A 27,118-nucleotide genomic window follows, 5' to 3' on the forward strand; every position below is an offset into this window, starting at 1 on the left:
ACAGGCCTGCTTTCATCCAGTAGGCTCAGAGCAGGTAGCCACAGGTGCATTAAACAAGTGTTTCTATGTGGTCTGCTGAGTTTAAACATCATTTAGGGCATGGATGGCATTGGATTGAGTTGGGAAATGTGTTTTGGGGGGGTATTTCTGTTGTTGGGTGTCTTAAAGAAATGCCTTTGTTGTGTGTGTCTGGTATGTTGGTGTGCATGCACCCTGCAGACCTTTTTTTTGGCCTGTGTTTTTTGTTTTTGCATTTTATTGCATTAAAAAGGCAAAGCAGTGTGCTTTAGCATGCATCCTTTGCCTGGCTTTTATAGGCTTTCTGTCAGTTCATTGTGTTTCCCAAGCCTCCTGCTTGTTGTTTGTTATTTGTGAGTGCCCATGTGCCTGGTGGCCTTTTGTGGTGGGAGTTATTTAGTGTGCTGCTTTTGCCATATAGGCCTGCATGGTTTTCCTATTGGCTTACTGCTTCCATCCATCCATCCCCTTTGCCAGCAGCAGCTCCCTGAATGATGTGATGCTCAAATAATTTAATGCCAAACAGGGTCCACACCACTTTCATTACATTTGTATTTTGGTTGTTGTTCTTATTCTCTTTCCTATCCTTCCTGAGAGTGTAGTGTGTACACAGTAGTATACCATAGCCCTTGTTGACAAAGTCTCAGAAATGGCCAGACTATATATTTTATTTGTTTGTTTGTTCTAGTACAGTAGTAATTGAACCACAACAACAAATGCAACATTTCACTGATGTTCTTGTCCTGGCTTATTTGCTTTTAGGTGCACAAAAAAACAGGGGAGGAGGTGTCATCATCATCACCCGTTGTACTGACATACAGAAGTCCTGCTGTGCACCACATCACGTCCACGTGTGACCACAGACATCTCTGCAACTTGGACACCTCTGTCCTGCCTCACATCTGAAGAAGATGGCCCCAAAGAAAGGTACCAGATCCTCCAGTATCAAGAAAGTTGCCGGTGAGAAGAAGGAACAGAAAAAGGAAGTGCCACTAACCACGACTGGTGTGCTGGCCAATGTGTTTATTGGGACCAAAGAAATTACACTTGCAGCAGCGTTATCCGGGAACCAAGCTGGAAGCAGCACCTTCGCACCAGCGGGCCAACTGCACCAACCTAGGCCCAAGCCCTTGAGTGTCGCAGAGGTAGCCAGTTTACTAACGAGCAGCGATGTTGAAATGTCATTATCACAAAGTAGTACACAATCAACGCAGGCGGAAACTCAGCAGATAAGTGTGCAGCCGCAAGAACAGCAGCAGCCGCAAGAACAGCAGCAGCCGCAAGAACAGCAGCAGCCGCAAGAACAGCAGCAGTCGCAAGAACAACAGCAGCCACAAGAACAACAGCAGCCGCAAGAACAGCCCACAATAGTAGCTGTTGCTCCTGAAGTGGAGCAAACCACTGTTTTCAGAAGATCTATTGTCCTCAAGACCACCCGCAAGGAAAAGGAGAGTTAGTCCATCATCTTCTTCTTCAAGCCCCGCTTCTGATGACCGTGATGCCACTTGGAAGCCACCAGCTCAGTCTGAGAGTGATGCACGCCACAAGACAAGGCTAGTAAAAAGGAAGGTTCCAGAAAGACTTAAGAGTTATGGAGGTATATGTACAAGAGGGGGATGATGATGACGAGCCATTCATCACAAACATCACTCCCGCCCCAAAGGGGATGGAGACCAACATTATTACCTTATCCAAAAAGGCTACTGAGCGGGATGTAGGACGGATACCACCAACACAGGTTACACCACCACGACCTCCAGCTTCCATATTTGCAAAGGCCCGGCAGGGACCTACATCCAGCTCAACCACCATCTCAGTAGGTGGTGGTAGAAGTCACAGTGTAGCTGCACAGGGTCACATTCCAAGCACACCCTCAGTTCATCTGGTATTGAAAGTGGCACGTCAAGCAGCACCAGAAAGTGCTCCTCCCCAGTTTGGGACTTCTTTTCGGTTAGCACTAAGGAGGAGAATGTTGCTGATGGCTCAATTTGTCGACATGCTGTTCGGCGGGGTAAGCTTGGTACAAACTATGATACCGGAGGCCAAACAAGTTATCTCAAAATACGCCACACTATCGTGTGGGAGGCTCACCTACTTCGCTTAGAACAAAGTAAAACTCAACCCATTGATGTTGGGCATGAAGAATCAGGGGACGATATTATCACGGTGGAAGGTGGACAAGAGGGAGGCATTTCTAGCCTTGTCCCCAGTAGTGTAGTGGTACCGCCCATATCCTCCTCAGCAACATCTCAGTGGCTCCGCAGTAAGAGCCATATTCAGAGTCATGCTGAGACACCAAATGCGCCGAGTATTGCAATGAAACAAAGTGCGTCGTTGAGCCTAAGTGAGTTAAAGAAAACAACAGCAACACAAAGGAAAGTAATCCAGCCTACCATTGAGAGCATGCTTAGGTTGGAGGGGCAGTACCAACGCAACCACCCAACGGCACGGTTGTACAATGCGAAGCTGGCTAAAATGTTAGCGCTGGACCTTCTCTCTTTTTCATTTGTGGAAGGGGTGGGTTTCCTTGAATTTGTGTCAGCCATCTGCCCTAAATGGAAGGTTCCCAGCCGGTCCTATTTCGCAAGAATTGCTGTTCCGGCACTACATCATGATGTGCTGGAATTGGTTGGACAAGCTTTGCAGCAGAGTGCTGTTCACAATATCCACCTGACAACAGACATGTGGACCAGTTGCCAAGCCACTGATTACATGTGCATCACTGCCCACTGGGTGTCTTTTGTGGGGGTTACAGATAAGCTATCTGAAGTAGGTGCTGTTGACACAGCTGAGATTTTTAAAGCTACTCGGAAACATGCAACTGTAGCCATGTTCGCCATGGGGAAATCTCATGCTGCTGTAAACATTTTGGAAGAGTTTGGCAGCAAGGATTTTGAATGGCTGCGCCCAAGAGGGCTTACTATTGGTTTTGTTTCCACAGATAATGGCAGTAATGTACTTAAGGCCATGGAGCTTGGTTCCTATTTCAGGGTTCCGTGTTTGGTGCACTGCATTAACATTATAGTTCAAGACTTTCTGAAAAAAGACGCCATAGTCAGAAACTTACTGACCACCTGCCGAAGAATATGCATTCATTTCAGCCATTCTTTTAAAGCTCGGAAGCAGCTGAGGATCATTCAACATGACTATAGGATGCCAGTCAAAGCACTCATCCAGGAGGTGGCAACACGTTGGAACTCAACTTATTACATGCCTGACCGTCTATTTGAGCAGTACAGCCCACTCAATGAATATGTCATGCGATGAGGGGATGCTAAGGTGAAAGGCACGACCATTCAGATGGACCAATGGTGCTTGGTTAAATGCCTGACTGAGATGCTTCTTCCTTTTGAGGTCTTCACACGTGAAGTCAGCAAGGAGGACTCTACTATGGGTCTAGCTATCCTATTTTTGCAAATGCTAGAGCATCAGCTGAAGACGGTGTCTGAATCATACAAAGGTGTAGAGGAAAAAAAGAAGCCTATGAGTTGGTGGAGAGCTTAGCCTGTCGCTTAGCTGACAATACGAGGGTGCAAAATAAGATTTTGTCACCAGAACATTACATTTGTGCCACAATTCTGGATCCTCGGGCAAAATTGGCACTGAAGACATTAATTCCTTTTTCAGAGATGGATGTTGCCCGCTACAAAACTTGGATAGCTGAGTCAGCGAGTAAGTTGGAAAATGAATGGCTGCTAATTAAAAGCCCGCTAGATCAACCCACAACCAGTACTGCTGCAGGGCATCCGGCATCAAGTGCAACTTTGGAGGCTGAGGGCAGTGCGTTTGGCGCAGAACACTCACCATCACTATCGACAACAGCAATAACTGGATCATTAGGCCCAGTAACATCGTTACACAATTGGTATTTACATTTAGGCATTGGTAAAACCAGTGCTGATGCAAAGAGAAAAGAGCCAAAAAAAGTGTTGCACTCCTGAACATTGAGCAGATGGTCCAGGCCTATCTGGACGACCCAACAGAGATGTACATTGATCAAAACCCATTGCGGTATTGGTATGGGAAAAGGGCCCAATGGCCACTGCTCAGCAGGCTGGCGATTAGCTATCTGGCTTGCCCTGTTACAAGTGTCTCTTCTGAACGTGTTTTCAGTGCTGCTGGTTCCATTGTAACAGTGAGAAGGACCAGTCACTCGCCCAAAAAACGTGGAGAGGTTAATAATGATCAAAATGAATCAGCACTTCATACCACAGAATTACACAATACATGAATCAAGGGAGGAAGATGAGGACAGCGGCTCAGGTGACAGAAGTAGTGTGTTACATGATGATTACCTACTTCTGGTTGAACCCCCAGAGCTTGAGGACGAGCTATACTTCCCTGACAATTAGGCTTGCACTTACTGTCTTCCTCCCTTATTTTCCTTTATTTGTGTGTTTGTCTTTCCGGATACAAACTTTGAATCACAACAAATCCATCACCACCGTCTTCTACTCTTTTTATTTCAATATACGAGTTTCAGCTGTCTGCATTTCACAGTACAGTCCTGCGAATCCTGCTCCTCCATCCTCCTGAGTCTCCCTAAATCCATTGCCCTCAAGACAGATGATGATTGGATGATGCAAATTAGAAGAAAAAATAAAATCTTTCCTAGTCCCTCCAAAAGAAGTGGAACATGATGATGACTACTATAGCTATCCTCCTTTCTGATCCGAGAGAGGCTGCCCATTAACTGAAGATGAGATGGAACAGGCAATGAATGATGCAATGCATTGGACGCAGACTGAGTGATTTTGTTGTTTTTTCTGCATGAAGTTATTTCATTGTGTACTATATGTAATAATCATTCTACACACTAAAAGTAACTCAAGGCAATTTTTCCCTTCTTGCAACTATTTTTAATAAGAAATGTGTACTTCTACTGCAGCCTGATACATTGCTTTTGAATACAGGAAGGGGACTCATTCTGTACACTGCACACTGAGTAGGACAACAGCACCATGATGATGATGGCGAGAGAGACGGCCCCTTAACTTAAGTTGAGAAGGAACAGGTAATGACAATTAATGGCATGCATTGGACACCGACTGAGTGATTGGTGTTTGTGTTTTTGTTGTTTGTTGTGCATGAAGTGAAGTCAAAGTGTACTAGTATTACTCTACACACTAAAGAGTGACTCAAGTCAATAATATTTCCACTCTTCTTGTTTAGTAACAAAATTGTACTTCCACTGCAGGCCGATCTTCACAGTCACTCAGTACAAGTATCGGAGATGATTGATGGAATATTAAGTCAGGACGTTTCATGAGTGGCATAAAAGGTAAACAAGTCAACAACAACCACAGCAGACCTAAATGTCTGTGTAGCAGTGGAGTCGAGTGTAGCGGTGGTATGACTGTGGTGCATTGATTTAGTCACTTAAATTGTAAAATGCTATGTTGCTGGATATGTGCTTTGTCCAACTCTTTTAAAAAATGTACACTAAACGGAGGATGTGCTAAGCGTGCCGTCACTGTGGGCCTGCTCTGTCCTGTTGTTGTTGTAGGTCAATGCTGGAAACAGACTAAAGTAGAGATGATGCATACATGCCACCTCGGAAAGTGTTCTTGTTGCACTACACCATAACTTGTGCATTTCTTTCAACTTTGTTTCTCAATATTCCTTTTGTTTTTCCTTCTACAATTACAGGCCGGGCCTTACCCTGTGCTATACTTGGGAAAACAATGCACACTTACCTTACCAATGAATCTACATCTGCCAGGCAGGCAGTGGCGACACCCAAGATTGATGGACGAGAGGACCAAGAGGAATGCCGAGATGCAAATCCACATTTTTTACCAGGATAACAAAGTAACAGTATCAACTTTCATCATCTTTTAAATAATTTGATACATTTTTTGTCTACAATCTTTACAACAGTGGGTTCTTCTTGTTGTTATTATTATCATTAGGTTTGCTCTCTGTTTATAATTCATCCCTACAGATATTTAAAAAATGTCTTTGCTATCTGTAAAAGTAAGCCCGGAACAACTGAACACAAACTGTATGTAATCCGGGTCTCCTTATCAATCATGCATGCATTTCCTTTTTCTCCCTTAATATATTGATTTGGATATGGTAGTCTACAGAGCTTGTCGTTTGTTGTTTGTCCATGCGTACTGTTTTTCATTTTCAAACTTTCCCCAAACCCCCATCCCATCCATTCAACAAATCCTAACCCTCTTCCCCCGGGCTGTGTGACTAATTGAGGTGTGACTAAATTAAATGTACACCAATAATTTATCACACGCTTGCTGGGGCGGATGTGGCAAAAGCAACAGTACTTCAATTTCAAGGCAGGGCGAGGATCTTCTTCTGCTTGACCACCCATGAGCAGTATATTTGTGAGGTTATTTTTTTTTTACCAAAAGAGTCTATACATCCGCATTAATTGCCGGCATCGATAGGATTTATTGTCATCTTCCTACACAGCACTAACGGTTACGCTTGTGTCCAGTGTACTGTAGGCCTAGTCAAGTGACTCGACACAACTAGAGTTTGTAACTCTGTGTACTAGGCTATCCCCACCACCATTATGTTTTGTTGTCAAATATTTTTGCATATTATTGTTTCCCAGTAAGTTCTGTACTGTACTTCATTCTACTACTACTCGAACAGGCTCTCTTAGGCGACTGACTGTCTCATTTTCTTTTTTTGCAAATGCTGCTGCCAGTGTCTACTACTACCACCACAACCATGGCATGTTAGGAAAGGAAACCATCATCACCATGCAGCCATCACTGAGCCTAAGTTAAACATCGAGCAAAGGTAAGAGAAGTTTGGGGAGGCATAATTAATAATGGACATGTTTTCATTAATTCAATTCACACACCCCTTTGAGTACAGTTAAAAAATGCATAGACTAGAAGAGACTGACAGTACTAGTAGGACAAGTCAATCAGTGAGGGGTGCCGCATCTATCAGTTTGTGTCTTACAAAGTCAGCCAATTTTTTAAATCAAACACTGGCAATGGGCGGCCATGCACCAGCAAGGAGAAGTGTGATGTAAAACAGTAACCCCACCCACAAACATTAAAAACATTGTATGTAAAGTAGAAATATTGATTTAATACCCTAACAAAAATAAACCACAAAACCTGACTCACCCCTCTCCCTAACCCCAACCAATGTCCGTAAAGAAAAAGTCCAACCTAATTGTCCAATTGTCTAAAACGGGAAACCCCATCGCCAGATTCCGACCCACCAAAAGAATAAATAAACAAGCATTTACAATGCAATGGTTTCGCCTTTGGAAAAGTTAGAGCTATTGGCATTGTAAATGACAAAATGTGTATTTATGTGTTGGTTTTGAAAACAGATAAATAAATGGCATTGTCATTTACATTGCCATTAGCTTAATCTCTCGCAAATGTGAGACCTATTGTACCCTACGGACGAGCTCAGCAGACAGCAATTAGTACCACACACACACACCCAGAGCCACACACATACACCCAGAGCCAGCCACACACACCCAGAGCCAGCCACACACACCCAGAGCCACACACACACCCACCCACCCAGAGCCCCACACACACACACACACACCCAGAGCCACACACACACATACCCAGAGCCACACACACACACAGAGCCACACACACCCAGAGACTGCCATAGTGTACAAGCTATTACGCCTGCAGAACGCAATGTGGTCTGCCTGCATCTTGCTGCCTATATCTTGTCTGACTTTTTTTTAACCTTCACATATTTTGTGTGCTATGAAAATCGAGAATTTAGCTGAGAAATTAACATTTCGGTCACTTTAAGGTGGCAACAGGGCACCCTCGCTCTGTCCCATCAGCCCAGCCACTTCTAGAAAGTTATCCCAAGTATTTTTATTTCCTGCACCCCTGTCGCGCCGCCCCTGGCACCCTCGGGTCTCCGCACCTTCCAGAAAGGTCGAGCTGCATGTCAACAATAAACACACGTCCCAGGCCTGCCAGTCCGACCAACGCTTCGCCCCTGGACGCCTTTAAATCTATATTTGTGCATCAACAGGCCCCAGCACGGCGCCACTGCACGAGCACCGACCCTCGGAGCAGATTCTGCCTGTGCCCCCCAGTGCTGCACTTTTATCCACCTCGGAAGGATGAAAGGCTGCGCTGACTGCAAGCTAAAGACCAACCCCTCACTCATCAGAGAAAATGATCCTCACACTGACATTTAAAGGGGGACCCATCTGGAAGTGCCAGGCTGCCAGAAAGGCTAGTCCAACACAGGGTATTGTTTCTTTCTTCATTCCAGCTCATTCCTCCACCCTACACTTCCTCTCTTTCTAGCTCACCTTGGCAGGTGTTTTTCATCTCTGCTTGCTCCCTTTGTCACTGCTTTCCTCTCTTTTTCTTCCTCTTTCGTTCTCCCTCTGCTGCATTTTTTCTCTTCCCCTGGAACATAGTCTGATGATTAAAAAGTAGCACCGGTCCCAGGAAATAAGTGCCGGTGCCCCACCGCCTGCACCCACCAGCACACATTTGGAACCGATGCCGAGCAGGCACTGTCTCTAGATATTCCTGCATGTTTTCAAAAATCACTATCAAGCTGTTTTCTTCAGCTTGTTTTCCAGCCTGACTGGTTGGTGGTAGCGCTAACGTTTCACTTTCCATCCAGCTTGTCTATGCGCCCGGCTTGTTTTCCACCTCCAGTGTTTGAGATGCTGGAATTACCCAAGTGGTAGTTAGTGTTCACTTTTTGTCCTGCTTTGTTTCTGTATAACATGTGGTTTGTGTTGTCACGCAGGGCCTACCTGGACCATTGTTCCCTGAGAATGACTCAAGCAGTATCTGAAGCACAGGGCTCCAGTTGCTGTACTTTTCAATGGATTCTTCTTTTCCATTGCTAGTTGCCAAAGTCCTTCACTGCGCATCCCTAGCATTGTGCAGTGCTGGATATATGTGGATTTGTGTTTCCTCAATTTTTCCTGCTTATATCATTGCCAGTGAACTAACCAATCCTGCTTTCTTTCTCCCTGCAGCCCTATAGTGTCAGCTGGGTCAGATTATACTTCTTACTGCAATAACACAAAATCACGACTACATCTCCCATGATGCATTGGATCCAGGACTAGACAATATATGGTCACCGTTCAGGGGCAACTCCGGTCACTTTTTTCTATATGGTCTTGCCAGGGTCTAGACATTGACAAAAAAACACCCACCTTCCTAGACCCAGCACATACATTTTTAGGTCCAACACGTACCTTTTTTTTAAATCCAATTTACCTGTCCTTACTCGGTGCTCTCATCTGCCCCCTTAAACTGTTCAAAGTGATTGGCAAGGTATGGTGCGGCCCCTCTCTGAGCGTGGCTGTGTTTTATCCTTTGATAAAAGGAGATGTGGTAAGTGTGGCTGTAATCCGGGCTCCAGTTTCAAAGGGGAATCCACCAGCCAAGCGGCGTCATCGTTCCAAACCCGGGCAGGCGAGGCGGGAGGGAGGCGCGTGAGGGACAGAGATGGAGAGATGGGGAGAGGGCCATAGTGTGCGAGGAGATAAAGTACAAAATGTAGGGCCAGGGATAAAGGGGTGAAGTTTGAGGGATGAAAAAATACGCATCAGGGGTTGATGGATACGAGGGGTGAGAGAGTGTAGAGTGAAATGAGAAGGGGGGCATGTGGAGGAGTGGGAAGAAAAAGACTGAAGTCGCGGAAGACGGCTAGGGAGGCGGTAATAGTGAAAGGGACACAGCACATGTGGGGGGACGTACGGGTATGGGGGTCAGGGAATAGGGAAAGTTGCGGAAATCGAAGAGGTCACAGAGGGAAGTAGACACGAGGGTGGTGGAAAGGAGATATAGAGGAGAAAGAGGAAAGACGGACAGAGACTGGAGAGGGGGAAATCAGGGCGGAGAGAAATAAGGAAAGAAAAGTGGAAACATGGAAAGAGGATGGGGGAGAAAGATACAAAGGAAGGGAATGTGTGATAAAGGCGGGGAGATGGAAGATGGCAAAATGATTGTGTAAATAAAAGCAGTGAGAAAAATGTAGACGAATGGATTGAGAGGGTAGATCGTAGAGAGGAATAGAGAAAGTGAAAAGAAAGGGGTGAAAATTAGGCTAACGAAGAGCAATGGGTCGCCTAGAGTAAGGAGACAAAAACAACAACAAACAAGCACTAAGTATGGGCACACAGACAGCGGGAGGGGGGGGCGGGAACGGGCAAACGGACAGCGGGAGGGGGGGCGGGTTAACGGCACGAACATAATAATGTCGGGAACGGGCAAACGGACAGCGGGAGGGGGCGGGTTAACGGCACGAACATAATAATGTCCTGACCTGTACAAACAAGCTACTGCCCGGCCGCCATCTTCAGAGAAACGACAAAAACAAACCTTGACGACAAAAAAAAAACCCCGCCTACAGCCGCATGATGTGGGCAAAAGCCTAAAATTCTCGGGAACGCCCCCGAATCTGCTCCGGCTATGACGGACAGATCTCTGTTCCAATGGCTAGCCTCCATTTATGGAGCTAGCCAATGGAACAGAGGGGCGGGACATGAGCACACATACTCTAAACATAAGATTTCGCCTGCGCGAAACGCTGCTTGCTCAGCTTTCGACAGGCGAAACCTAAAAAGGGGCAATGAACAGGGTCTTTAGATTCGGTGGGCTCGACTCTGGAGGACACGCACTTGCTCCTCAAGAAGGGGGACAAGGCGCATCTGCGGCAGTTGCAGCCACAGTGGAGGGGGGGCACCAGTGATGCTAAAGGAAGGGCGGCAGCAGGTGGCTGCCAGATGATGGCGCCGTACCACTGGAGGGCGGTGGCTGAGACCCGGGGCATTGGAGGCGGCTGCAGCTACTGCCGCCTCTTCCTCTTCCAGGACCACCAGCTGATGGTATTCACGCTGGATGGCCTCCAGCTTCCGGCGCCGGGCCTTGGCGGCCAACTCCTTCCTATCAGGTTTCCCCGTGGAAGGAGTAGCTATATATCAAAAAGAAAAAACAAGACTATTGTAAAATATACTCTTAGAAAAGCAGTAAGACAAGTTAATTATACACATAGTGGCATGGTAGCACTATCAAGCACAGTACATAACATTTGTGGTATGTATCTATCCTCCCACTTCCTTGGGCTTTAACATTTGTGGGAGTTTTTCAGGCATTCAACCAACCATGCATCTGATTCCTATGATCAGCCACCTATGTATGCATGCATGCATCCCACTTATCCTTCTCTGCCAGTCATAAATATTAAATCTCGCCCGTCCTTCCTTCCACCCGTCTTTCTCTTTTAGTTCAACACCATCCATCAAGTTGATCTGATCTGACTTTTAGTCTTCTCCATAAAACTTTCACAGCAGAGTTCAAATCAGATAGAAGAGGCCATTGGTTATTCAACACTCCCGCCGCTAATGCCTTTACTAATGCCAATTAAAGGGTGTCTTCACTCTTCAACCGTTCACAACAACTTCTTACTAAGTCTCAACAGTACAGTATACAGTACACCCTTGCAGTGAGTGTAATATCAATAAGTAAGGATTAGGAATCTAATTTGCCAAAGCCTGCCACTGCTGCTGGCACACCCCCTGCAGCTCCCCCTGCAACTGCAGCATCCTCTCCAGCCGCATGACCTTCGCCGCTGGCCCCGTCAATGGTGGTCGGTAGTGCGCCTAGAAAGAACATTGCACATTTTTTAGGTGTCACATACACCGCCCCCTATTTTTCAATAGCAAGATTGAAAAATGAGTTATTAGTAATAAGTACATATACAACATACATCCTAGTACACATCAGGTAGTAGTAGAATAGACACTCGTAGCTATATATGGTCCCTAGGGTCATTCTAGTCTTTGCTTAGTTAGCCCGAGCCATGCAACCATTTTACCTTTGTGTCTTTTATTTTTGCACACCTGACATTACCTCGCATCTTGTTGTATAAGACACCTTTGAGCCCACATGACCTCATACTCCTACTGTCTAAGCGCTGCGTACAAGGTCAACCAAAACATTAACAAGCCACTTTTAAATGGAGTTCTGGTGTTAGTCCATATTGCTTATCCATAAAAATGCTACACTTTTTGGCACGGCTGAGAAATGCTTGCAATATACTAACGCGCAACATTTTTCTCATAACAGACGGAAGATTCCCTTCAACGAACCAGAGCTTTGCAGAGCTTATGATGTAACCACTACCAGTACTAGGTTCTTCTAAGGCAGGGGTCTTCAAACTGTGGGGCGCGACCCCCAGGGGGGCCGTGGAGCGATGCAAAGGGGGTCGCGCCTTCACAGTGTCACTTCTGCCCTGGCCTTCAGGGCTCTTCAGCCCCCCTCCTCCCTCATCCTGTGTCTCAGCCCAGGCTGCTGCAGTGCAGCTCGCGCTCCTGGGGCCTCGGCTGGGCAGTGTCTGGAGTCATATCTCCATCCCGAGTTTTTCACAGGTCTTTAAAGACCATTAGCATATTTACATGCCTTTGTTAACGGATTACCAAAGCTTAGTTTTTTTATGGTTCCAGGGCCCAGGGGGTACTGGAACCATAAAAAAACTAAGCTTTGGTAATCAGTTAACAAAGGCATGTAAATATGCTAATGGTCTTTAAAGACCTGCTGAATCGTTTGAAGAGCAGAGCCTTTCTTTTTTTTAAACACAGAACAGCCACCTTACAAGCAGTGATGGGTGGGAAAGGCATAGCGAGACGCCGAAGTTAAACACGCTCACATTAAACTATGCTTTTGACCAGCAGGAAGTGGTGGGGAGGGGATGGCTAGGAGCAGACAAAGAAATGCGATTTCGGGGGATCGTTTTTTAAAGAAGAAATGACTGCATGTATTTCTGCATTCTAAATGAAGATCGAGTTTGGGGTGAAACAAAAGTGCACATGATCTATGAGTGGAAACTCAGGAAGTGATATCACAGTCTGTTTATGTACCACTAATGCTTGTTGATTGAATCCTGCATTGGAGCCATCCACAGCCTGCGTGCGTGGGGGCGAAGTGTTAGTAAATGAGTGGCACACATTGACTACAGCTGTGCGGCGACCGCTGTTTTCTGAGAGCTGAAAAGTGCCTCACCTGCATTGGGAATTAAGTTATATCATGATCGCTTTTAAGACGGCAGACACTCATTAAATGTGATCCCCCTGGGCCCCCACTCTGCCTATTCCTTACATTTGTATTTTTACACTTACTGCTGTAGTGTGAGAATGCATTTAATGAAAAGAAATATAAAGTTGGGTTGCCAAAAGAAACATGCCTGCTATGTGTTGTTTAAAGATCCTGCAGAGACCTGCTCTTGACACTAAATTGAGTTATAAATAAAAAAGTATGTATTAATTAGTTATGTGACTTTTCTGTCTTTATTCTCTTTAATTATTAGTCATGGATCATTGAGGCATCCCTAGAACACAATTAAAAGTGCTTTCTATTTATATTTGCTGTTCTAAGTATTCACAGATAAGTGCAAAAAATACAGCTGTAGGTGACTGTTTATTTCTGGGCCATCAAAATAATGAGCTGGTAACCCTAATCATTAGACTGGAAGTTTGTTGCAGGATCAGCACATTCTTTATTTCCTCCACCCTCGAACCCTGATTAATGCCATTATAGCAATAGTTTAACTTATATCTGAAACCCTACGCTTCAAGTTTCTGGGAATGCACCCTGCTTTCAGACTACTCACTTCCATTCTCGCCTTCACTTTCACGTTCACCCTGCACTCCCAGCGATCACAATACACTCACACTGATCACAATGCACTCACACTGATCGCCATGCACTCACATCATTCACTCGCTCACCCTGCACTCACACCAATCACCATGCACTCACACCATTCACCCGCTCACCCTGCACTCACAGTGATCATAATGCTCTCACACTGATCACAATGCACTCACACTGATCGCCATGCACTCTCATCATTTACTCGCTCACCCTGCACTCACACCAATCACCATGCACTCACACCATTCACCCGCTCACCCTGCTCTCACAGTGATAACTGCACTAAAAATTTGCTTGCATTGTTCACTCTGTACCTCACCCTGCAGTCACACGAGCACACTTCTTACCCTGCACTCATGTGACACTTCACTCACCTGTCCCCCCCTTACTGCTCAATCTGTAGCTAACTCAAACAAGGCCATCACTAACCATGCACTAATTTGTCCCACTCTGCACTTAGCGCCGAACCCAAATTCATATGGTCACCTCACTCACCCTGCAGTCACTCCTTTTACCCTACTCTCACACTGTTGCATTGCTCACCGTGCAGTCACATGGGCACTCTTGTCACCCACACAGTGCAGAAGGTTAAAGTGCCTGGTACAAAGAAGATGTACCATGCACATCACAGAACTGAGTGTGAGTAAACTATGAGTAGTGCTATAAAAAAATGAAATGTTTGTCAGACAGGTGCTATAGAGAGATGAGGTGTATTGTTGGTGAGTGGTAGTGAGGGAATTCATGGAGAAGGTGGAAAGACTTTTGCACCGTATGCTAACAGTGCTTCTGCTTATTATTTACATTGTAGTGCGCTACTGTTACCAAAAGGTGTCCTGGGGCTAATAACCATCTGCCTGCAATGTGAGAGAGGGATCCGGGGCCGGGAGAGGAGAGAAGAGAGGGATGGAAGGAAGTGGAAGGAAGGGGGTGAGAGGAAAGGGGCATGGGTAAACTGCTTAACTCTGCACAAGACCGCCACGGTTTGAATGCACCCTTGCTGCTGCCATGGCCAGGTGAGCTTCTAATGTGGCAGCGCGTATTCCTGCGGATTGGGAGGCCCTTCACAGAGGTTGACTAGACATCTTTCTGATGTTAATTGCTGTATTTTGGTTATAAACTGGTACTGGTGCGGTGAAATCTTTCCTCAGTATTACTGTGTTTAAAAAAATTCTAAATAATAAAGCAATGCTACCCCAAAATATGCAGCATCACAGAACATTATTTACATTTTCTACTCACACAATTTAGTCACGCCTGTCGCATAATTTGGTCCTCACCATCCTCATAACCTAGACGTTTAGAAAATGTTGTCAGGAGGGGTCCTTACGCTTGAAAATGTTGACAGGGGGGTCTCGGCATCCAAAAGTTTGAAGACCTCTGTTCTAAGGTGAGGGGTCCCCAGAATTCGCTTATAGATCTTAATTTATAATTTTATATAAACTATATTCCTACCAAGGGGATGGTGGTGCTTCCACCACTGTTCAGTTATCATGATTTGCCATTTTTTATCTGCGTTCTATGGAGTTGTAGTTGTTGTAAGTGTAACTAAGTGTAACAATGTTTATTGTTTTAATTTTGTGCATTTTTCTGTTGGTGCTGCATTATTGAACAATGTACAGAGCTTGTCAATTGAAAATAAAAGTTTTGAATTTACATAGACTCGGTGGTATTTGGTGTGGACACAAGTGAGCGAGCGAAAGGAAGGGTGTGCATGTGCATTGCTTCCACGACTGAGAGTTCGGGAGAGTTAGGTTCTGGGTTGTCTTCTTGTTGGGTATCTTGGGGGGGAGGGGTTCGGAGAGCTAATAGTTATGACGAGACACCACAATAACTAGTTGGGCAGGGGATTGTGGTGGGTTCTGATTGAGGTGTGAGGAAGGTCCAGTCTCCCATCACCTCATCCTATTTTCTTGTGCAAAGTTCTGTATGTGCAAAATCCCTACAACAGTAGTAGTATATCCTATCCTAACAAAATAGTAAAATCTGGTTGGGCATTTTGTTGGTGGGAATTGTCGAAAAGCCTCAAGATTAACAAAGACTCAAGTTCAATAAGACTAGAAGTAGTACAAGAGGACAACCCAAAGGACTGGACTCAATGGCTAGAGCTACTGGAGAATCTGAGTTTTATTTAAAAACTTTTAAATAAAGAGTGGCCAACTGAGCAAGCTTAGCTACAGACAGACTAATAGTAGTAGTACAGAGAGTCTTCATAGCAGAGGCAGTTTATTTATTTATTTTGAAGCTTATAAAGCGCACGGCTACCCCCGGCGGGGGTGCAGGGATAACAAGAATTTAGAAACAGATAGTCCAGATCGAATGATAATTGTTGGTAAAAAATAGCATTAGGAAACGGAAACAATAGTTCGGAAAAAATATGGTTCAGTAAAAGTTAGGGAATAAGAATTATTAATATTAAAAACAGGAAGACTTACTAGGGCCAGCAGAAGAGCCCTCTCCTGGTCCTCCTGTCCCTGGTGTTGTTCAAGTGCTCAGACCCCGTCTTCTTGCCCCTGGGTGCTGATCATGAAAGATATAAGAAAGAGACAAACATTGATGATTGGTGTGAAACAAATCAAAATATTTTTAAAGGACGGTCAAAAAAATATTTATGTAAACAACAATTGCAATAAAATTGACCTATCTTATCTGGTCGACAAGTAGTATTGGGGGACTCGGGGATCGACTACTTATTATTTATCAACACTAATCCAGTGTTCCATTCTGATTCCAGAATACTAACTAAGCCTAAGTACTACGTACCACCTGACCTAGCCCACCTATTTTTTTTTCCAAAATACTTCACGCAAGCACACCTAAGAAAGAAGCAGAAAAAGAGAAAGAAGAAACAGAGAGACCAAGAGAGAAAGAAGAAAGAGAGAAGGGTTATTAAGGCTGTTCTAGCCAAGTGGTGAGAGGTCCCCAGATGTCCAAGCCCTTTTTCCTCCCTTTGCGATCTTTTTTGGCGTATAAAGCTTTTTCAAGATGGTAAGTTGCCATTAGCCTGGCTAACCACTGGGAGAATGGAGGGGGATCGGCCCCTATCCATACCAAAGCCACACATATCCTCCATACAGTCATAGCTACAAATACCAGTGCCCCTCCTTTAGTCCTACTAAACGCTTCACAAAACCCTAGCATGATTGTCGTGGGGTTAATACAAAGTTCTGAGACATAACTTTTCCCAGACATTCCTGTAGTCTAAGAAGGACAGGGGAAAGTTTTTTGACAAGTGGCAAACATGTGGATAGAGTTGGCGCCAAACTCGGAGCACCGTGGGCAGGTAGTCCCCTTGCCTGTTCCCCATTTGGAGATTTTACTAGGCGTTATATATATAGAAAGAAGGTGGTCTTGAAGTGTTGCACCTGTAATCTAGCTGACAGCAAGTCACTATGAGAAAGTTCAAGTGATTTAAAAAACAAACTATGTGGTGCTTCTAGTTTAGAGAGTCCGCTATTCTAGGGAGATCGTCTGGGGTTTTGCTGTTTAAAGCAGCAAAGATTAAACCTATTTGTGGCACTACTGGAGTTCGTAGAGTTAACCCAGCGAATCCCCCAACCTTCCGAGAAAGAAAGTCATAAATAGCTAGGTGTTTAAAGGCGTCTTGCTGTTTTAAGCCATATTTGGGTTGTAAGTCAGCAAAGGTGTTCACTCTTTCGCTTGAGATTAAATCCCCTGGTTTTGAAATACCAGCTTTGTACCAGTCTGCTAAGTAACTTCGGCCAAAGATAGCGGGTAAGTTGCTGTTCAAGCTAATAGGGATGTAGTGGTTAAACCTTCCAAGACCATAGATTCGACGTATGTTACCAAACACCTTAAAAGAATTCATCAGTGTCTTAAACCGGACCTGCTTGTAGTACCCAAAGGATACCTGTCTAAAGAGACAGCCGCGAGCCTCCCCTCCGAACAATAGCCAAAATGGAGAGGGCAAGCCGGTTGCAGGAGTATGAGGGTGTTCTGTAATTAGGTCGGTACTGTACTGTAAAACTGATGCCCAGTAATAAAGCACTATATTTGGCAATGCCCATCCCTCGCTCTTTGGGAAGCGACAACTGTCTTAGAGCCCATCTAGGTTGCGCATAAGCCCAAATGAACTGCGTAAAAATTTGCTGAAATTTTAGTAACTGTGTCTTACTAAATTCTAGTGGAATGGAGCGGAAGTAGTAAAGCAGCTTTGGAAAATACGTCATTTTAATTACATTGCATCTTCCCACAAGTGTCAGATGCAAGTTGTCAATTAGTTTGAGGGATCTTTTCGTTTCGGAAGCCAAAGAAGATAGATTCTCTGTTACAATTTCATCCAAGTTGGCTCTTATCATCACCCCCAGGTATTTAGCCCTTGCAACTACCCGACTATTATTCCAATGGACTTCTCTGTTAATTATTATCTGTGTTTTGCAGCTATTTAATGCATAGCCCGAGATTCTTTCAAAAGCCTGTGCTTCCGACTCTAGTGCTAAGATGGCGCTTTCAGGATCGGGGGTGGTAATGGAAAGGTCATCAGCGTTAAGCATGGGCGGATTTTGCGGATCCACGATTCGCGGATTTAGCGGATCCACGGATCGTGGATCCGCAAAATCCGCCTATTTAGCGGATTCAGCGGATTTGCGGATTGGGGGCGGGGCTTCCTCGAGTGTGTGGGCGGGGCCAAACGGACGGGGCTTCCACGCGAGCGCACATGCCTCTTGTGTGTCTAAAAGGTCAGAGACCGATCAGAGCAGCATCGATGGGATATTTGGGAAGAAGGCACATCTGCCCAGCCTCCCAACGCTCACGATTTTTTTTGGGCTGATGAATGAGTCACTACATTTGCGCTTCAACTAGTTCCAGCGACCAAGTGTGTGTTACTATGCAATCGCGCCGAAGTGCGCAGGGGTCCCTTTAGTGAAATGTCCATCATTTTTTTTTTTTTTTAAATAATTTTTATTGTAGACATACCTGTACAGGCCAATAAACGAATAGCAGTAGTAAACTTAAATGTCAGCAGATATACAGTACATTTCGTCAATCATTACACAGCCTTCCGGCCCACAACCCGGGGGTTGGGCGGCGGTAAAGTATCTGCACTTCCATGCCTGACGTTCCGTAGAGAGGAGTGGTTAGTGTCCGGATTAAGTGTATGCCTACTTTTATTATCCTACCAAACTACACGCTGAACCCCAACTCCCCCCCTAAACACCCCCCCCCTCTCACCCCGACCCGCACACCATCCCCCGCCTAAGGCTTCGTTAATACTAACCCTGGGATGCTAGCCTCATGTTCCCCGTATCCCTGCCGTTCCTGGGGCCTCAACTCTCTCCCTCCGTGCCCTCTCCTCTGGGAGGTTCCTCCTGTGCGTCAGCCTCGCTGTCCCTGAGCGCCTGCACCATTACTTCCCATGCTGTCGCGGTGTCAGCTGCTGTCTGGCTAGGGGTCCTGCGCGCTACCTGGTATCTATGCGTGCTGTCCGCCGAGGCCCATTTCAGAAACTCCTGCCGCCACCTCCGTGGAGTAGGCCCCAGCCGCGCCTTCCAATTCCTGGTAATCTCTCTCTTCGCTATCATCAGCCCCATGTCGATGAACCTACTCGTGAGCTTATTTTTGGGAGTGTGGGGGAACCAGTGCAACAGGCATTCGGCCGGACCATACTCTAGCGATCGTTCCGTCACCTCATTCAGTACTTCCCCCACTTCTTGCCAAAAGTCCTGCAGGAGCGGGCACGCCCATAGCATGTGTACTAACTCAGCTCCCTCTTCCGGGCACCGGGGGCAGGCTGCTGTGTCGTCTCCAAAATACCGCCTTATTCTACCTGGCGTCATATACGCCCTGTGCAACACATAGTAGTGTATCAGCTGGAACCTGGCGTTCCTTGTGCTGTTTCGAGCCCTGCGGACAAGTTGTGCCCAGGTCGTGTCCGGAATGTCCTTGTGCAGATCCGCCTCCCATTTAGCTTTCAGGGACGCGAGAGGAGGGATATTCTCCCTAACCATTCGGTTATACAGGCATGTAACTGCCTTAACCGTGCCCGCCGCCATCATGGCGTATTGGCAAGCCGCTGCCGTCTCGGGCTCCCCAAGGCCCGTGCCCCAGTGGGCATGCATCGCCCGGGTTACCGCTGCGTGCAGCAGGAATCCCCCTCTCGAAATATCGAAGCGGTCTGATAGCTCCCGGAACGGGAGCAGTGTTCCACTCTCAAAGAGGTCCCCAACCACCTGAATTCCCGCCTCTTCCCACTCCTGCAGACTCGACCAATCGCCGCCATGTGGCAGTGCCGTCAGCATGGCCAGTGGAATCTCAGGCGCGTAGGGATGTCTGGAGCCCGCCCTCTTCTGGGTCCGATTCCAGCATTGCCGGTATGTGCGCTGTTCCAGCGATAGGTCCCGACTGTCCAACCGCTGCTGGAGGGTTATGAACGCCAGGACGTGCCTGGGCGTTCCCCGCAAGTTTGCATCCTCTGGGCCTCGGAATACCCTCGCAACCTCCTGCGTGAATATCTGCAATTGGGCCGCTAGGTAATAGAGCTCGAAGTCCGGCACCGCCAGCCCCCCCTCATCCTTCGGGCGAGAGAGCGTGGCCAGCGCTACTCTGCATCGTCCCGCTCCCCAGATGAACGATGTGATCTGAGATTTGAGGAGCTTGAAAAAGGAACCAGGTATCCAAATTGGGAGCGTCCGGAAATAGTACAGTAATCTCGGCAGGGCCACCATCTTTAGCAGGGAAATCCGGCCCGCTACTGATAGCGGCAATGTGGACCAGAAGGACATACAGCCCTTCAGTCCGCGCACGCACCGCCCCAGGTTGCCCTCGAGTAAGTCTTCCGGCTTGTGGTAGATATGGACCCCCAGGTATTTCATGCAGGTAGGGTTCCAGGTCGCCTCCGACTGGTGCTGCGGCTGGGCAGTGCCCTCCAGCAGCGGGAACAAGCTCGTCTTGGGCCAATTGACCCGCAAGCCCGACATCTCCCCGAATCTCTCAAGTAGAGCTTCCGCCTTCCTCAGGTCCTCACCTCCGTCGCGGAGGAATAGCAATAAGTCGTCAGCATACAGCGAAATGAAATGATGTCCGTCACGGGTCTGCACTCCGTGGATGTGCCGCCCCGTTCTGGCCGCGGCCGCCAGCGGTTCAATGGCCAGTGCAAAAAGGAGCGGTGACAGGGAGCAGCCCTGTCGAGTGCCCCGCTCCACCGGGTATCGTAGGGATACCGCCGGGCCTACTCTCACTCTCGCAATCGCTTCCGCGTAAAGGACCTTAGTCCAGTGGATATAGCCAGCCCCCAGGCCGAAGCGCTCCATGACAGCGTAGAGGTAGTCCCACTCGAGGCTGTCAAAGGCCTTTTCAATATCAACTGACAGGACCAACTCCGTCCCTGTCCTCTCGGTGAGCCCGTCCATGATGCGGATGAGCCGTCTGATATTAGCCGTGGTGTTGCGGGTCGGTATAAAACCGTTTTGGTCGTCATGCACCAGCCCCGTCATGTGCGGTAGGAGTCTCGCCGCCAAAATGGAGCTCAGGATTTTATAATCTGCGGTTAGCATAGATAGGGGCCTATATGACGTGGGGTCAGTGCTCTCCCTGCCGGGTTTCAGCAGTGGGACCACCAGCGCCTCCCTCATCGATTGCGGTAGTCGACCCGTTGCCTTTGCCTCCCTGTAAATAGTCTGGAGACGGGGGGCCAATACGTCCAGGTTTTTGGCGTAAAACTCTATGGGGAGTCCGTCTATCCCCGGCGATTTGTTCCTCGCCATCCGCCTCACCGCCAGTCGTATCTCACCCGCGGCAATGTCCGTCCCCAAGTCCTTAGCCTGCTCCGCCTCTAACTGACCTAGGGGCAAGTCAGCCAGGAAGGGACCCACCAGTTCCGCCCTGCCTCCCGGGTCACTCTTGTACAGGCCCTCATAGTATTGCTGGAACACGTTGACTATGCCCAGTTGCGTCTGTTGTACCACTCCCGACGCATCCCGCAGCTGGAGTATGGGAGCGCATCTTCTGGTGGGGTTCGACAGCCACGCCAGGAGGGTGCCCACCTTATCGCCTTCTACATGGGAGCGTAGCACGTACCGCTTGTGATCAAAAGCTCGAAGCCTTTCCACCTCAACGGCTACCGCCTCCTTGGCCGAGCATAGGGAGTCCTGGAGTTCCGGCCTCCCAGGCCTCTTCCGCTCCGTCTCCCTCAGGTCCTCGTCTGCCTTCGCCAGATCCCCCAGCAGTACCTTCCGTACGCCCACATAGTCTCGGATGCAGATGCCCCTTACCACTACCTTAAAGGCATCCCACTCCATCGCCCTTGAGGTGGCCGTCCCTGCGTTCTCCGCAAAATACGAGGTCACGCCCCCCGCAAGGGCCTCCCCGAAGAGGGGGTCCTCCAGTGTCTCAGGCCTCAGTTTCCAGAGCGGAACCCTGGGCTTCCCCATAACCCACGCCAGCCGGACCAAGAGCGGGTTATGGTCTGAGATTGTCCTCGATAAGTATTCCGAGCTGGTGACGCACGGCTGCACCTCCCGGGAGCAAAGTATGGCGTCTAGTCGGACGTGCAGGTCATGGAGCCCTGAGAAAAACGAGTAATCCCGATCAGTCGGGTGTTGCCTTCTCCAGACGTCTACGAGTCCCCAGTTCTCCTGCCAGTCCCTCCTTCCCTTAGAGAGTCTGTGTACCGGGGAGTCACGAAGGGGGGGGTGAGACCTGTCCAGCAGGGGGTCGGCAATGGAGTTAAAGTCCCCCCCCAGCAGGACCGGGCCCGCAAGGGGGTGGGCCAGCGTCCCCGACAGTGCAGCTAGGAAAGCCAATTGGTCCGTGTTCGGGGCATAGATGCTAGCTAACACTATATCTCTACCTTCTAGTTTCCCCTCCACTACCACATATCTCCCTTCCTGGTCAATCCAATGCCGTGAAAGTTGGAAAGGCGTGCCTGCCCTAATCCATATGAGCACCCCTCTCGCATAAGCTGAATAGTTGGTGTGGTAGACCTGGCCCCGCCATCTCCTTTGTAAGGCCTCCCCCTCCCGTTGTGTGAGGTGCGTCTCCTGCAGCAGCGCAATGTGTACCCCCCTCCGTACCAAGAAGGCATGCACTTTGTGTCTGCGTTGCATAGTGTGAAGGCCCCGGACATTCCAGGTCATACAAGTCAAAACATTTGCATTAGCCATTATCCCAGTGATCCGGTCGAAACCCTCCTCCCAGGTCCAGCCCTTTGGCGGTGATGGTGCCCCCTGTGTGAAAAACAAACCTCCCCAACAGCCCTGTCAATGGCGTACCCAGGGTCAACAGTGTCAAAAATACAAACCAACAATCCCCAACTGTGGAGCCCCCCCCCTCCCCCAGAACAGGCCCCAATATCGAAATACCAGTCCCCATCCAAACTCCCGTACCTGATGACCCAGGTCTCAACTACACAGCCGCAGCTGTGGGTGCCTTAAGGGCCTACGGAGTGTGGCCTTGTCCAAAGGGAGGCCGCGCCGCCCAACCCCGTCCCTCCCCCCAGTTCCTCATGGATCAACTGCCCCGTGTCCCGCCGTGCACCCCGGCCCCCACTGTGTGCGAGGGCAGCTACCCCTTCTCCCGTACATCCCCAACATTACCCGATCAGCATCGACAGTAGTTCATATATTGTGGACCTCATCAGCCGTTTGCGGTGTCACCAGCGGTCCCTCTATGCGATGTAGTCCCGACGAGTCCGATTCCGAACCAGAGGCCGAAACATGAGTGTCCGAGTCTGGGGCCCCTCTGGACTCGGAGCCTTCTGCTCGGCCGAGCTTCCCCACCTCCAACAGCGCCGCCTTCCTCTCCGCCTCCGTTTGTGAGGCCGTCGGGCCCTGCTGCCCCTGGCCCCTTTTCCAGAGTCTTCTCGATTTTCGCTGCCGCTTGGGCGAGCGCTCCCGCTCTTTCTCCCGCTCCTCTCTCACTCTGGCTCCATCAGTCCCAGCCTTGTACGTCTCCCACCAGTCCCAAGCGTCCGCCGATGTCGTGAAGAAAATCGCCCTGTCGTCCACTACCACCCGTAGTCTGGTTGGGAAGAGCAAGGAGTAGGGGATGCCTTCGGTCCGCAATTCCCTCTTGATCGCGAGGAAGGAGGCACGCTGTTTCTGCGTTCCAAAGGTGAAATCCGGAAAGAGCGTGACTCTACTGTTTGCAATCTGGAAGGGGCCATCCTCCCGGGCCCTACGCAGGAGCAGATCTCTGTCCTTGTGGTGTAGCAGCTTGGCTATGATCGGTCTGGGTGGGAGTCCAGGTTTGGGAGGTCCTGAGGGGACTCTATGGGCCCGCTCCAGAGTGAAGAATGGCGATAGTCCTTCTGGCGCCACCACCGTCTTCAGCCATTCCTCCATGTAGGCAATCATGTCTCCTGCCCCCTCCGTCTCCGGCACACCTACGACCCGAATGTTGCTGCGTCGGTTTCTATTTTCGGCATCCTCCGCCCGTCTCTCTAGGGTGCTTATGCGGTCCAGGGCCTCCGTCAGCTTACTCTCCATCGCCTTGTGAGCTGGCGCCATGTCCCCGATCGCCACCTCAGCCTCCTTAACTCTGTCTTTCAGTTTATCATGGTCAGCCCGGAGTAGGCCCAGCCCCGACGCCACCTGCGCTATGTCGTTATGGAGTGCATCCCTGGTGGCCGTTATGGCGTCCAGTATTCGGTCCTGCAGCCGCTGCAGGTCCGTCTGTTCCGCAGGGCCCCCTTCCCCTGCCTTTGACGCTGCCGCCTCCTCCGCCTTTGCCCTCGGCTTTCCCATCGTGGCCGGCCCGCTGCTCCCGTTCACCCCGACTGCCCACTGGCTCCGGCGTCGTGTATCGCCCCTGTGCTCCTCGGGGCTACGTTGGGCGGCCACTGCGCCCCGGGAAGGGCGACTCAGTACGTACGTTTGACGCTGCGTCCAGCCCCCAGGTGCTGTGGGGTAGCGTGCACTTCGTCACCGAGGCGGCGTGACAGGCCGTAGGTCAGGGGCCCTTATACCGCCCGTTGCAGCCTCCGTGGGATCTCCCAGCGCCTCCACAAGACGCGTGTGTTACTGCCGTGGGGGAGGGGGGGGGCCCAGAATGCGCTGCAGCGCTCGCCGTCTCCCCCAGTTCCCCTGCTCCCCAGGAGGTCCTCACTTGCTTACCGGGCCGGCCGATGCCTAAATCTGGGTCGGTCCGCCGGACCTCTGCAGTACGGGGCCACCAGGAGGCCACGCCCACTTCGCTCTCCACCGGCGGCGCCGCCCGCCGTGGCCGGTCGCCGAGGAACAATCCTTTCCGTGCGGGGCACGGCACCTCCAGCTATCGCGCCCTCACCCTGCACGCCGGCAGTGCGAAGCTCAGCGACCCTCCGCTCTCCAGGGTTTCGCTGCGGCCGCCATCTTGCTCGGCGCCAGTCCCTCAGCCGCTCTAGAGGCCGCCGCGATCGGCGGTCGTTCCCAGGTCCGCGGAGTCGCCGGCTGCCCAAATCACGCCCAGGCGATCACCGCCGGGCCACCATCCGGCACCGGGGCACACGTGGGCTCTACGGGCTCTGTATCAGGATGCTTGCGGGGGAAGAGGCGCGGAGCTCCGGGCTCACGCCGCCATTCCCTTCGGCGCTCAAGCCACGCCCCCGTGAAATGTCCATCATAGTGGGTAAATGGCGGGAAGACGGTGCACACCTCGAGTGTGTGGGCGGGGCCAAACGGACGGGGCGTCCATGCGAGCATGCCTCTTGTGTGTATAAAAGGGCAGAGACCGATCAGCAGATTAATTTTTGGGCTGATCAATGAGTCACTGAATTAAAGCTTCAACTAGGGCACATGCTTTATTGATATCTGCAAGTGTTTCCTGTTGAGGTTTATTTTTTTGTGCCAGGACCGTCGTGCCCGAATGAACCCTGCCCTTCATATTTACTCAAGAAGACACCACCGTTGAAATAATTTACGATGGCGCCGGCAAGCTGCCAGCGCCATCCTGCAATAGTTACTTAATTAGCTTCAACAGGAAGCTCCAACTGTTAAAATAAAGCAGGCGCTCGAGCCCCTGCTGTATCTTATCTATTAGAGCTTCCTGTCGAAGCTAATTAAGTAACCATTTGAGGATGGCGCTGGCAGCTTGCCGGCGCCATCGTAAATTATGCAGGCTTGAACTTTTGACCGCAAAATCCGCTCCGATCGCGGATTGCGGATTCTCGGTAAATCCGCGAGAGTTCGCGGATCGCGGATTTACCGAAAATCCGCAAAATCCGCGATCGGAGCGGATTTTGCGCTCATGCTTAATCAGCGTATGCCAAGATCTTAATATTAAGTCCCTGTGTTCTCATTGCTAGAATTGCTGTTTTTTACAATTTTCTTAATTAGGGGATCTATGTAGAGGGCAAAAAGCAAGGGGGAGCAGGGGCATCCTTGCCTTGTACCCCGCGATATGTTAAAGTTTTTGGAGAGCCTCCTGTTAATTACTACACAGGCCGTCGGGCACTGATACAGAGCTTGAACTGCCTGCGTAAATTTAAGACCAAAGACCATACTCTTCATGACACTCCACAGAACCTGCCAGGAGACCCGATCAAATGCCTTTTCAGCGTCTAACAGAATCAAGGACATCGGGTCTCCTGACACCTGCGCAGCGTCAAATAAGGTGATAGCCCTCCGTATATGCTCGGTAGTGCTCTTTTTTACAACAAATTCATGCTGCCATTCTGACACCAGGGATTCTATTACCGTGGATAATCTTATTGCAAGCATTTTGGAGTAGACCTTGGAGTCGCAATTTATTAAGGTAATAGGCCTGTATGAGCCCATTTCTAAGGGTGACTTATCTTTTTGGGGAAATATGGAGATTTTGGCATTGGACCAGGACGCAGGGGGGAACCTCCATTGAATATAGCAATCACTACATCAAGAAAGAGGGATTTTATTTGGGGTGCAAATATCTTGTAAAATTCCACAGGAAGACGGTCTATTCCTGCGGCTTTACTGTCAGGTAGGCTAACTAGGGCCACTGAGATATAGTCTCAAGTTGGAGTAACCTCCAACTGTGCACAGTCGCTCCGGTTAAGCTGCCTGAGTTCTATGCCATGCATGTAACTAGTAATTTCAAGTTCGTCCAAGTCAGCTGACCGATTTTTTCCTTCTGAATACAATGCTGCGTAGAAGTCTTGAAAGCACTCTTGTATCTTACTAGGATCACTGCTCTCTATTCCTGTTAGTAATCAAATTGTACATATTTCACTGTTCACTACTTTTTGCCTGGTTTTTACAGCGAGATGGTGGCCAATACTGTCACTACATTCATAAAGTGTTTCACGCGCAGCCGCCCATTTAGCTGCTGTTTTTTCTGCGAATACTGCCCCTATTTCAGCCTTAATAAGTGTAACTTCGGCTTGGATGTTCTCCGTCTCCACTCCATTTTGGACCCTTTGCACTAACGTGGTTTCTGCTTTCATAAGCTTCCCTGTAATTCAGTTATTAATTGTTTTTCTTTTTTGGTTTTTCTAATTGAAAATCTTTGAGTTTCACCCCGGATTTCCACTT

At 48.8% G+C, this 27,118-nt stretch overlaps 1 long non-coding RNA gene across 2 annotated transcripts in view; it reads right to left on the reverse strand.

The window, feature by feature from the left end:
• The window catches only part of LOC144798689 (uncharacterized), a 367,086-nt gene that overhangs the window by 146,451 nt on the left and 193,517 nt on the right, over positions 1-27,118 (reverse strand). For both annotated transcript variants that reach the window (XR_013603615.1, XR_013603614.1), the window contains one exon: positions 16,109-16,193. This is a non-coding gene — a long non-coding RNA (uncharacterized LOC144798689). The remainder of the gene's footprint in view (positions 1-16,108; positions 16,194-27,118) is intronic.

The sequence above is a fragment of the Lissotriton helveticus genome, chromosome 12, assembly GCF_964261635.1.
Source record: "Lissotriton helveticus chromosome 12, aLisHel1.1, whole genome shotgun sequence".
Lineage (NCBI taxonomy): Eukaryota > Metazoa > Chordata > Amphibia > Caudata > Salamandridae > Lissotriton > Lissotriton helveticus.